This window comes from Coptis chinensis, chromosome 4 (genome assembly GCF_015680905.1).
Source record: "Coptis chinensis isolate HL-2020 chromosome 4, ASM1568090v1, whole genome shotgun sequence".
NCBI classification, from domain to species: Eukaryota; Viridiplantae; Streptophyta; class Magnoliopsida; order Ranunculales; family Ranunculaceae; genus Coptis; species Coptis chinensis.
The window spans coordinates 47,378,220-47,392,233 of NC_141459.1; the positions used below are offsets into that span (position 1 = coordinate 47,378,220).

General features: G+C 36.5%; 1 long non-coding RNA gene across 1 annotated transcript; it reads right to left on the reverse strand.

The window, feature by feature from the left end:
* Positions 1 to 10,548: 10,548 nt before the first annotated feature.
* LOC147503740 (uncharacterized) lies at positions 10,549 to 13,985 on the reverse strand. Its single transcript, XR_015192813.1, has 2 exons — positions 13,400 to 13,985; positions 10,549 to 13,212 (listed from the first exon to the last, which is right to left on the reverse strand). It is a non-coding gene; the product is annotated as an uncharacterized LOC147503740 (long non-coding RNA).
* Positions 13,986 to 14,014: the final 29 nt, after the last annotated feature.

The following is a 14,014-nucleotide window of genomic DNA, read 5'->3' on the forward strand; positions in this document are numbered from 1 at the left end:
CTGATATTACAATTAATCACTATCTAACAAATATGACAAGGAGTACAATATATATACAGTACAATCAATAATATGTAGTGTAGAAATATAAGAGTGTGTTTGACAACTGAAAGTGGAAACTAATTAGGAATAGAATGGAGTTGGAACTCATTGGAATGGAATCCACTAGAATAGAATTTGATTCTAATTTACAAAATGTGTGTTTAGCAAACTTTCATAATTCAATTCCTATTTAGATTTTTTTGTTTGACCCAACACATATAATGTATGTATGTCTACAATTCTATGGTATTACCACGGATCCATGGAAGACTTCATAAAAGGACTTGGAGTCCGTATAGAATTCAATTCTACTGAATTTCAGGCCTCCCAAATAGGCCAAAAGTGGGGTGGTCCACAAAAGATTCTATTTAGTTTCACTCCTCAAGTCCGATTCTTGGTAAACAAACTCACCATAAGTAGTTATCCTAAATGTTAATAGAACCATATATGTTAAGAATGTAAGATGTGCTTAGACTTGACTCTCATTAGAAGCACGCAAGTTGGAGCCGAGAGCAAGTTGCTTGTGAGGGCAGCAACATCAGCTCCAGTAGTAGGTGGAGGTTGGAGCAGCTAGTCCATATTTATCATCTTGGTACAATATTTCTGATGATTTCTCATCATCACCCTTCTCACTTTCCTCAGCTATTTTATTCACACTTTCCAAATCTTGATTCATCAATCTATCTTATTCTTCTTCTTATTCTGCTTGTTCATCAACTCTACTTTTTTTTTTTTTTGTACTCTGCTCGTTCTCACTGACAGATGACATAGAAACAAGTTTCACAAATAGAAAATGTCGCGATATTTTATGAAGATTTGTTGGTAGGATGAGTTTTCCATGCCATGGTAAAATTCATAAGATATTGATACTGTTTTACTAAAATACGACGTGGACAAGGTTATGAGGATGTGCTTTTTGGGGCCCACCAAAAGAGAAAAGAACTAGGGTTTATGTCGAATCATTTATAAGCCCATTTCCTTCTATTTTTTTTCTTTCTCAGCTCTCAAAAATAAATAAATAAAAACTAGGGTTTTCTTCTCTCATGAGCCGCCGCCAAAAAAGTAACTAATTATGTTCTGTAATTAACTACTAATCTGTCATCTCTTTATTTATTTACACATAGAAGATTATATCTGATTTAGCTTACTAAATACAAATAAGGAATGATTTGACATATTCCACACAAATGTCTTATGTTACTACAAGCCTTTTGGGCACGCTCGATGAGCATGAAATTGACCATGAGCTATTTATATGCACATAGATTATGTGTGAAACTGACTGTGAGCTATTTATAATATACGCACATAGATTATGCGTGAAATTGTCGGTCAAGATTTAGTAATGGTAGTTTCCAATTCAATTAGCCAAATTGATAAACCTCCTTACAAAAGCAAGTCCATAAAGTCTTCTCTTAATTTTGGACGGGATGTAAAATAGAGAAAATGACAGGACATTTGGTAATTATATATGAAAGGTAATAATTAGGGGGGACAATAAGAGAAGATAATAAAACGCACCAAAAAGGTGTCGCAATTTGTTAAATACGATAAAGATTTATTTTGTTTAGACAATGCAATTTAAAGACAAAAATTGAGAACTTGAAAAAAATAGATTTTATGTATTAGCTAATATTTGTTAACAAAGGTAATAGACACCTACTCTTAAATTAAATTGACGGAGAAAAAAAATTGAAAACTTGAAAAAATAGACTTTATGTTTATTGTATATTTTGCAAAGATCTTGAAATTGTATATTTTGCAAAACTATGTCTTATTTTACATATTTCTATGTCTACTGATTTATATATTGATCCATGAAAATGTAATGAGCGATGGAGCACCAAATGAGCGATGGAGCAAAACTTGTGTTACTATACGCAATGCTACACAACATAGACACCAAATGAGCGATGGAGCACGAAGACAACAAAAGAAACTTCGAAATCGCCATCTAGCAAAATATGGACCAGCTGCTCCACCCCTCAAACTTCTACCTGCTGATGCTGATGCTGATGCCCTCCAACCTCCACCTACTACTGGAGCTGATATTGCTGCCCTCCAAGGAAATTTGCTCTACTTCGAGAGAGGTAGGTGTCACGGAGTGACTAAAGTGAACTTATATATGCCAAATATATGGAAGGTCCAAACCTATCCAAACATCACGAGTCGAGAAAAGTCAATAAAAGTTAACTCCCGGTCAAACCTTGAGTTTGGTGCTTGATCATTTGTAGTTTATAGTGGTTTTGAAGTTCGCCAAGGATTTCCTAATGAACTAGGGATGGTTCTTAATTATGAAAGATTAGAGTGTGAGTTAACTTTTTTTTTTTTTTGGTTTAACTAAATGAAAGCATGTTGAGTATAATGATGTTTGAAAGATTAAACTAATGATTTAAACCATGTTTTGAATGGTTTGTATGAAAGGCTAGTGATCTAAATGTGCATGATTTGAATGATTGTATGGAATGAGAAAATACTTAAGAACAAGTTCTAACCATTTGATGGATTTGCAAATGATTAGAACGTCTTTATGTAAAGAAAATATGATGGAAAACAAGTTGTAGTAAATAACTAATGATTGAAACAAGGTTGAAATAAAGAAAAGAACTTAGTATTGAAATAAAGTTTGAAGCTTGAAATGATAACAATTGAAAATAAGATAAAACAAATAAAACTTAAATCTACTCTAAACCTACTCCTACTCCTATCTGATTTACACTACTCCTAAAAATGTAGAGACTACTTTCTCTCTCCATCTTTTTCCTTTTTGTAGAGAACATTTACATGATTACAGATTTGCGCGCGTTGCCCTCTTCCATCATCATTGTGAACACATCACTAATTTGTTTTTGCTTTTACTTTATGTTTTATGGATCACTTTTCAAATACAAACACTATATAAGATCAAATGAATTCATCTTGTAGTCTTTTGAGTTGAGGACAAGTCTTCAAGGCCTTTGAGAATTAATCCTTGGTCTTCGGTCCTCGGCCCTTGAGTTGACTTTGACTGTTGACTTTTTAGATTCTTTTCCAATAAGCTTTAGTCTTCGTAAAATGTCCTATTTAGGTTCCTTTTGGCGCTAGAATTCCCCTTTTAAGATATTTTATCCGAAATAGACTTGTAACCTGAAAAAACAATAAGAACATAAGTTTTCCACATTATTGATCATATAATATGACTACAATGAAAACTCATATTTGATGTTTGATCCACGGCTCCCAATTCCATTACCATCTTTTAGTATATTTTGAGACACACCAAATAGAGTGGTCGAACATATAAATTGGAGCACTGAGGTGGAAGTTATGCCCAGCAAAAGTTCACACCTGGATCTGTGTTCCCTTTTGGTTATAGTGAAAATCTTTATTTGACGTATATAGGGAGGGATGAGTTCCCATCACTCCTCATGTTCTCCAGAGCATCAACTAAGAACTCCTTGGTGCGATACCAGGGCCAGTTCATGACGACACTCAAGGGTGCATCATGGATCTTTGACGACTTTAGGATGGGTCTAGAGGCATTGTGCATTTGGAGCATACATATATGGTACCGTTGGGAAATGAGGTTGCTAATACCATGTCCTAGCGCTTCGCGCTACGCCATGTTGCTTGGTCGTGGGAACATCACATACTCATCCCAATGGAGAATTTAGCTATTCGGTAGGTCTCAAAACATGAGACGTGTGCTTAGTCTCCTCTCGGACATATCCGATGATTCGACTGTGGCCAATCGGGGTAACCCTCAGTCTTGACTATTTGTGAATTACTCAAGCACTCCACAACAATGATTACAAACAGTTTGGTTTGCCTTGTTCATATTAGTTCAAAGTTGTGTTTGGAGAGAGGACAAGTTAACAGTTCAAGATCACCATGGTGTTCCAGAGTGGTCATCAATATGGATTCCTTCGTTACGGCCAAGAGAATTGTTTATGTCAGTTCAAGGAGATGACTATGCAACATTAGGCTACTACCTCCAACAACTCTACGTAATTAACCAGAGTATTCAGTGATAATCTATCGTAACAAGAGTGATTATTTCAAGTTCGCAAATGGATTCCTAATAAATTTTGTGAATGATCTTTATGGAAGAAAAGGGTAGTGAAACTCTCTTTTAGGTTTTTACTATTATATTATGAACTTGATTAAAACTTGAATGAAATGGGTTGATGTATTTAGACAAATGATTAAAACATGTTTGAATAAGTTTGTGTATAAGGCAATTGATCAAAACATGGTTGAAAACAAGTTGATGTAAGAGAGAAAATGATGGAATGAAACATGTTTTGAAGAGTTGATGGATTAAGCAAATGATAAAACAAGTTGATGTAAATAAAAGATGATGGAAAACAAGTTGATGTAAGGAAAAATGACTTTGTATTGATAAAGCTCAAAGCTTGAAAATGATAACAATGGAAAATAAGGAAAAACAAATAAAACTTAAAACCTACTCCTAATTCTACCCTAACTATTATATACCTAGTTTAATTTCCTATATTACTATATATGATTCTCTCTCAATATTTTTTCCTTTTTGTCGAGAGCTTTTATATGATTACAAATTTGCCCTCTTTCATTCTCCTAGTGATAACACACGTACACACATTTGCTTTTGTTTTATGGATTTTGTCTCCGTTATTTTTTCTATTTCAAATGCAAACACTAGATAAGATCAAATGAATTCATTTTGTAGATTTTTGAGTTGAGGACAATTTTTCTAGGCCTTTCAGAAATAATCCTTGATCTTTGGTCCTCGAGTTTTGACTTTGACTTTAATCGTTGACTTTTTGGCTTATATTCCAATAAGCTTTAGTATTCGTAAGATGTCCTGTTTAGACTCCATTTGGTGCTAAAATTCATCCTTTAAGACATTTCATCCAAAATAGGCTTGTAACCTAAAAAAAAATAAGAACATGAGTTTTCTGCATTATTTAACTAATTGAAGCATTGTAAGGGGATAAAAATGCATATTTGAGGTCTAATCAAGTGGTACAAACCCATAGTGAAGAGGAGAAGGGTAACAGTATGGAGAGGGATTTGTGCATGGAGACATTAGGCTCAAGGAGGAGCATTTTTCCTAGCAGAATGCCAGAGTTGTTTTCGCGTGGAGCCATCTCATTGCTCAAACAGGAGCGCAATTCCTGGCACAATGCCAAAGTTGTTTTGGCGTGGAACCATCTAGTCCTTTGGGATAATGCTTTAGTCATGTTAGGGCAACCACCTAAACCATGGACAATTAAGCAAAGTATAGAAAAGTAGGAGTTGTTTGTATGGACGAGCAGTTTCTCCTTAACCATGATGACCATGTTTTCTTCCCACAAGTATTACAGCAACAGAACTGTATTGTTTGCATCGTCAAGGGTCAGAGTGACAGTTTGGATGAATACAAGCTTGTTCTTAAGATATGATAGAGTTGATTGCTTGAAGTGTTTGAGTCAAGTATTGAGCCAGGAGGTGGCAGATATGGATGAACCAAGATCGATCACATGTACAAGCAGAAGATAGTTCTCTCGACGAGGACGTCGAATATTAAGTGGGGTAGAATGTTATGGAGTGACTAAAGTGAACTTATATATGCCAAATGGAATGTCCAAACTTATCCAAACATTATGGGCTGAGAAAAGTCAACAAAAGTCAACTCCCGGTCAAACCTTGAGTCGGATGTTCCTAATTTCATTACCATCTTTTAGTACGTTTTAAGACACCCCAAATAGAGTGGTCGAACATATAAATCGGAGCACCGAGGTGGAAGTTATGCCCAAAAAAAGTTCACACCTGGATCTATATTCCCTTTTGCTTATAGTGGAAATCTTTATTTGACATATATAGGGAGGGATGAGTTCATGTTCTCCAGAGCATCAGCTAGGAACTTCCTTGGTGCGATATCAGGGCCAGTTCATGACAGACACTCAAGGGTACATCATAGATCCTCGACGACTTTAGGATGAGTCTAGAGGCGTTGTGCATTTGGAGCATGCATATGTGATACCATTGAGAAATGAGGTTGCTAATACCACGTCCTAGCACTTCGCACTACATCGTGTTGCTTGGTTGTGGGAACATCACATACTCACCCGAATGGAGGATTTAACTATCCAGTCTCAAGACATGAGACAGGTGTACTTAGTCTCCTCTCAGACATATCTGAGGATTCGATTGTGGGCAAACGAGACAACCCTCAGTCTTGACTATCCGTGAGTTACTCGAACACTGAATGCTTATTAGGCTTGTGCATGCATGGTTGAGCTGAACGATCATGTACGCTGCACGGACCCCTCTCAACACATGTTTCGAGACGTATTCGTGACAGTAGGGCTAGTCATTGAGTGAGTCGAGGTTTAGGGTACTCAAGCTCGACTCATATGTATCTCGAGTCAAGCTCAAATTTTGTTCAGATTTATGCTGAAGCTTGGCTCGTCGAGTATTCGAGGAGCTTAACGAGCTTGGATTTCTATTGTTATGGAGTATAGAACTCGATCATATGTTTCAGAATTAAAGCTCGACTTCGAGGACAAGCTATAGATATGTGAGCACAGATGGACATATAATTTTGCCTAAAGACTGAAATAACATGCAAAACCAATCTAACAAAATACTAAAAATGCAACTAGAATCCACTGATATCACAATTAATCACTATCTAACAACTATGACAGGATATACAATATATATATAGTCCTTCTCTAAAATGTATAGTCCTTCTCTAAAATGTAGCTACTTAAGTTAACTTAAAATAAGTACGTACGAAAAACTTCACCTACAAAATGAATTTAAACCTAATTTTTTGTGGTTATGAAACACTTACCATAATGATTATCTTTCCAAAATTTTAGCTCATTTGGAAACCTCTAACATAGATAAAAATTATTGTCATCTTTAAAAAGAAATCTAACGGTCCAGAAATGCCGAGTTTTTGTAATTTTTTTTGTCAATATTAGAGGTTTCTAAATGAGCTGAAATTTTGTGGAGATGATCTTAATATTGATCATATCATATCCACAAAAAATTAGGTTTGAATTCATTTTATAGGTGAAGTTTCACTTACGTACTTATTTTAAGTTAACTTAATTAGCTACTTTTTAGAGAATGACTATATATAGGGGTAGGTTCCGTTTACAACCCTTTTTATACAACGTTTTATACAATACCCCCCACCATACCCTTCAAGATGATTTAAGAGCTAATTTTTTTTGTAGATAAGATGTTCTCACCATGGGTATGACCTCTGCAAAAAATAGGGTCCTTTGACCATTTCTAAATTTGACAAAAAAGGGTTACAAAATCGATATTTCTGGACTGTTAATAAAAATTCATAGGTTGAGAGCAATTTTTCTCATGGTTAGGAGTTTTCAAATGAGTTGATTTTTAGTGCAGATGATCTCCATGGTGTGCAAATCATATGTACAAAGAATCAAGGCTTAATTCATATTTTCAAGGGGTATGGTATAAAATGTTGTATAAAAAGTGTTGTAAACGGAACCTACTCCATATATATGTCTTGATTCTTTGTACATATGATTTGCACACCATGGAGATCATCTCCACAAAAAATCAACTCATTTGAAAACTCCTAACCATGAGAAAAATTGCTCTCAACCTATGAATTTTTCTTAACGGTCCATAAATATCGATTTTGTAACCCTTTTTTGTCAAACTTAGAAATGGTCAGAGGACCCTATTTTTTGCGGAGGTCATACCCATGGTGAGAACATCTTATCCACAAAAAATTAGCTCTTAAATCATCTTGAAGGGTCTGGTGGGGGGTATTGTATAAAACGTTGTATAAAAAGTGTTGTAAACGGAACCTACCCCTATATGTATATTAAAACTCCCATAAATGGTCTTTTTCTAGCTCTCTTAAAATTACACGGGTTGTCATCAACACCTATTAAAATGGGAATTTCTCTCTTATTGAAAATAAAAATTCTAGCACTTCTAACTAAAACGGGAATCATTCTCCTATTATAGTGGGAATTCCTCTCCTATTGGAAAAGAAAAAATCTAGCACTTCTAATTAAAATAGGAATCCTTCTCCTATTAAAAACGGGAATCACATTTCTAAATTAAAAGGGGATCCCTCTTCCAATTAGAAAACTGGTTTTTAAAACTTAATTAAAACAATATGTTGAGAAATTAAAATGGCCACAAGGGTATTTTTCTAACTCTCTTAAAATTCCATGTCATCAACTTCTATTAAAACGGGAATCCCTCTCCTATTGAAAAGAAAAAATTTAGCACTTCTAATTAAAACGGGAATCATTCTCCTATTATAATGGGAATTTTCTCTTCTATTGAAAAAGAAAAATCTAGCACTTCTAATTAAAACGGGAAACCTTCTCCTTTTAAAAACGGGAATCACACTTTTAAATTAAAACGGGATCCCTCCTCCAATTAAAAAATGGGTTTTTAAAACTTAATTAAAATAATTTGTTAAGAAATTAAAACGGGTTTTAAAAACTTGATTAAAACAATTTGTTAGGAAATTAAAATGGGGCATCGATAAAAACAATAATCACGATTTGTTTGAAAATTTGTATATATATAGTTATGATTGTTGAGCAAATTTTTAAAAGAGTCGGTGCGTATGCACGGATCAACTTTCTAGTCTTAATATTAATGCTCCCACAAGGAGTATTTTTCGAGCTCTATTAAAATTTCACGTCATCTCCTATTAAAACAAGAATTTCTTTACTATTTGAAAAACGGGAATCCTTTTTTATAACGGGAATTTCTCTTTTATTATAACGAGAATTCTTCTCCTATTAAAACAAATTATAACACTTCTAATTAAAGATGTAATTCTTCTCCTATTAAAATAGAAATTCCTCCCCTATTGAAAATTAAGAGAAAATCTAACGTATCTAATTAAAACGGGAATCATTCTCCTATTAAAACAGAATCTCTCTCCCAATCGAAAAAACGGGTTTTTAAAACTTAATTTAAAACAATTTGTTAGAAAATTAAAACGAGTTAGCGATTAAAACGGTAGTCTCAATTTTCTAAAAAAATCTAAATGTTTTCAAAAAAAACTGGTGTGTATGCACGGGCCTACAAGCTAGTATATATACAACCCAGCTCTTAAACGGACGTCCGTTTACGAACTTGTTATATAGTGTCGTGCGAAGCTTATATAATGTCTTGCACAACTTATATAGTGTCACATATAAACATAAATTAAAAAGTTAATAAGTGTAAATTAAAAAAGTTGTTCAAGACATTATATTAGTTGTTCACGACACTATATAAATTGTTCAAGACACAAGTCTGTAAACGGACTAGTCCGTTTAAGAGCTGGGCTATATCTATATATATAGCCCGTAAACGAGTTGAATTTTTGTAGAGATGTTATTTATGGTTAGTGGATCATATGCACAAAAGATTAGGTTATAAATCATTTTGTAGGTGAAGTTGTGGGTGTTTTAGATTTGGTACTTATTTAAGGTCCTTTTAGGAGCCGGGCTGTATATATATATATATTACAATAAATAATACACGTAGAAATATAAGTAATTATCCTAAATGTTAATATAACCATATATGTTAAGAATCTAACATGTGCTTAGATTTTTTTTTAATAGATTTGAGGTTATGGCATGACCTCTACTGGCATTCATAAACATCAAAATCTTAAGTACACGGTTTCATTTTTGTCCTCCTCAACAATGGACATAAGCACTGAAGTAAGAGGAGGTACAAAATATTCCACTTCATGATCCGTAGCTAAAGAAGCAAGGTGATCAGCAGCACGATTTATTGCCCTAAAAACGTGGACAAAACTAACACTAACAAACTCTCTCAGAAGCTTTTTTATCGCTGCTGTAACTTCTGCACACTGCCAAGGTGGACTCTCCTTTCCCTTCAAGATATTCACTGCTCTCATTGAATCAGAGGCTACTTGAATCCTTGAGATTTGGATCTTTAGGCTGTCCTTTAGACCACATAATATAGTTTTCAACTCCTGGAATAGTACACTTCTGATCCCACCAAAACCAGCAAAAGCTAATAGCACTTCACATTCGAGTCTCTAATAGTTCCTCCAATACCACATCTACTCTCTGACATGGCTCCATCTGGGTTCAGTTTAGCTATACCTTCCTCTGGCTTCTGCCAGATACATTGGATAGATTCCTTCCTGACTCTATCTACTCTATCTAGCAGAACCCTAGCATGACTAGTGTCCTTTACCGTCTTAGGCTGTGTTTGTTTAGTGGCAAATCTCTAGTGGGAAAATATTAGATTTGCCAGCATTTTCCCACTAGAGTTTTGCCAGGCTAATTTGTAGTGGGAAAATTTTAGTTTGCCGTGTTTGTTTGCAAAAATTCATAGTGAGAAATTATAAGATAGCGTTTGTTTACATGGTTTTTTTTTTTTCCGTGGCAAATGATTTTTTAACTTTTAGAAATATTATTTTTTTTTGGTTTCCAAACTCAATGAAGTATAAAAATAGAAAGAACATTGAATTCCAACTCATTGAACTTTCCAAATATGGCGGGTGAACAAACACCTCCATTGGAGAAACAAATTCAAATTCCAATATCCCCATTGCTCAATAAACATCATCACACCACTAACATACTACAATATTTCTACAACACCATTTCATTAACTCATCATCTTGATACATCACCAAGGATCATCAACTATTGCAAAGATGGAACTACCAAATTAAGCAAAGCAAGTAAATTGGACAATTCAAAACCTAGTCCAACATAAGAATTTTAAAAACCAAACATCCCATTAAATTAAATGCTTGAAACCTCTACTCACATATATGCAAAACATGGAATACCAAACTGAAAAGAGTTTCGCGGCAATATAACAACCATGCAACAGCACCAAATGTAGCACCCAACAGCACACAACAGCACCACCACCCAGCACCTTGCAACAGCAGCAGCACACAGCCCCAGTAGTAGCACACAGCCCCAATAGCAGCAGCAGTAGCACCCCAGCACGCAGCACCCAGCAGCAGCAGTAGCACCCCAGCACGCAGCACCCAGCAGCAGCAGCACGCAGCACCCAACACACATCAACCACCAGCAGCAGCAGCACCCAGAACGCAATAACACCCCAGCACGCCGCAACACCCCAACACCTTGCAGCAGCAGCAACAACACCCAGCACCTTCCACTAGCACCCCAGCACGCAGCAACACCCAGCACCTTGCAGTGGCAACAACACCCACCCAACCATCTAAACCAACCTGCACACAAACACTCCACCCAGCAGCAACAACACACTACCCAGCACACACTCACACACACCACACTCGCACACACTCACCACACTCACACGCACTCACCACACACGCACACACTCACACACAGCACACTCGCACACTCAAGAACTTTATCAGTTGCATCAACTCACAACACACAACACCAATTCCAAACCTCACAACATTCAGGTGTAGAGATGATACTTCTAATGAATACGCCATGGAGAATGTTCCTTCTCTTGTCATGGCAGACATTGACATTGAGTCCATAGACGAGTTAAGTACAGGGTTATTACAGATGTTTGGAGAGCTTCACAATGTGACCAGGTCGTTAAAGTTATCTGCTCCGCTCGTTGAGGTATGTTCCGATGCTCATCCTTTTCCTGGTTAGGCTTACTGTTGTGATCTGATAGTCTGATCTTTCTTTTATAGTAAGTTGAATTCATGTCTTCGTTTAGTTCATTCCGTAGAGACACGTAAAATAGATCTTCCCTTCTTGTTTTGCTTAAGCTTAAAATTTTGCTTTGCATCCAGGGCAAATGCAAAATTTCCTTCTTGGAAGTATGAGACAGCAAGCAAAATATAGGCTCCTGTTACATATGGTAGCTTCCAACTGTGATTTAACACATATAGTCTGCCATCCCCTATCTATTGCAAGAAGTTAAACAATGAGGTCCTGCTTTGTGTGCACCAATTGATTACCTGAAGCCATGGTGCTTGTTTTGCAGTCACATAATTAGAGTGGGCTTATATATATATATGCATATTAATTTTGCCTATTGAGTGCATAGCTCTGTTTAAATTGGTTTCGAAGGAGAAATCTTATAGACTGTGTGGATGTTACAATGTTTTGGTTGGTAAACTGACACTTTTGCTTTACAGAAGTCATGCACGGCTGGTGACTAACAAGTCAAATGCAATAGACTCCCATTTCAAATACGGATGTCAAATGGCCGAGCCAAGATGCCCAGAACTATCACTTTTCATATCCATTGTTAGAGATCTCACTCAGCACTATAATATTAAATGGGAAGAACAAAACTTCACCTTGACCTTATGCTAAAAATCTTCAATACTTGGCCCTACACATACTTGGGTATTGTCCTGCTGTAAAAGAGGGGGAATATACAATGTGGGTTACATAATAGACTTTCCTGCAAAATATTGAAGAAAAATAGCACACTTTTCATCCATCTGTGAACCTATAGTAGGTTATATCAGGTACTTCCCATCTATTCACCCATGAAGGTCTCCCTGGATCACCTAACTCATTGTTTTTCATTGTCGCTTCAGACTTAGCGGCTTAATTTGTCTGCAACAATATTTTTATGCACACAACACACACTCACCACCCAGCACACACTCACACACACCACACTCGCACACATAACACCACACTCACACGCAGCACACTCGCACATCGCACACAACACCACAGTCACACACACACACTCACCACCCAGCACACAACACCACAGTCACACACACACACTCACCACCCAGCACTCACCACCCAGCACCCAGCACACAACACCACAGTCACACACACACACTCACCACCCAGCACACACTCACACACACCACACTCGCACACACTCACAACACCACAGTCACACACACACACACTCACACACACTACCACCACCACCACCTACACACACTCACCACACTCATCACACTACCACCACCACCAGCACACACACACTCATTACACACACACACACACACACACTCATCGTCATAATATCGAATAGTTCAACCAAATCTACAAGCCTTGTTCAACATACACTATTTTCAGTAAAATCAAAATCAAAACCAAACCAAACCAAACCAAATAATACCAATTATAGTGAGAACGAAATCAAAACCCCAAAAAAGAAATCAAACCCAAAATCATACCTGATGGCAGCGAGTTGGCGAGAGCTAGAGAGAGATTACATTAAGAACGACCAAATCTGAGAAAGAGAGAAAAAAAAACACAGTGAGAAAATGAGAGAGAGATGCGAGAATGTAAAATTTACAACAAAACATGTCAAATTTTAAACTGTTGGTCGATTCAAAACAGATTGAATTGATTAAAGAGATTGTTGTTTGAGTTATTTGAGTTAGAAATTGAGTGAAGTGAGAGATGAGAGAGATTACTTGTCGAGACACAGAGATGCAAGCGAGAGAAGGAGATGAGTGCGATAGATTGATGGTGGCAAATGTTTTGGTCATAGTGGGAAAATTTGAGTGATTTTCATGCTGGCAAAAGAGTTTAGGGGGGGAGGTGGATTCTATTTTCCCACTTCTAGTGGGAAAATTTTGTTTGCCGGCAAATAGAGAATAGTGTTTGCCACTGCCCTTAAATGCAGCCAAACACTGGCTAATGGTGCATCTAGTGGGAAAATAAAATTTGCCACCCCTATTTGCCACTAAACAAACACAGCCTTAGACTTTACTCTCATTATAAACGCGCAAGTTGGAGCCGAGCGTGCGACTTGGCTTGATAACCGAGCTCTAATGGGAGGGTTTTGACACAACTTCTAACAATAGGTTTACCAACAAAACCATTTTTTTAGCAAATTATATGATTAATGTTCACTGTACGTTGGGGATTAAGTTTAGTACGCTAGAAATTCAAAATAATCTGCATGTTTGTTTGTGGAGACTGGAGACAATTTCGAAAGTGCAACAACGATCATGTGTTTGTTTTCGGTCGTATTAAAAGTTGAGTTTTGCTTTCCCTTGCCAAACGCTCGCTAAAGCTTCCTTTCC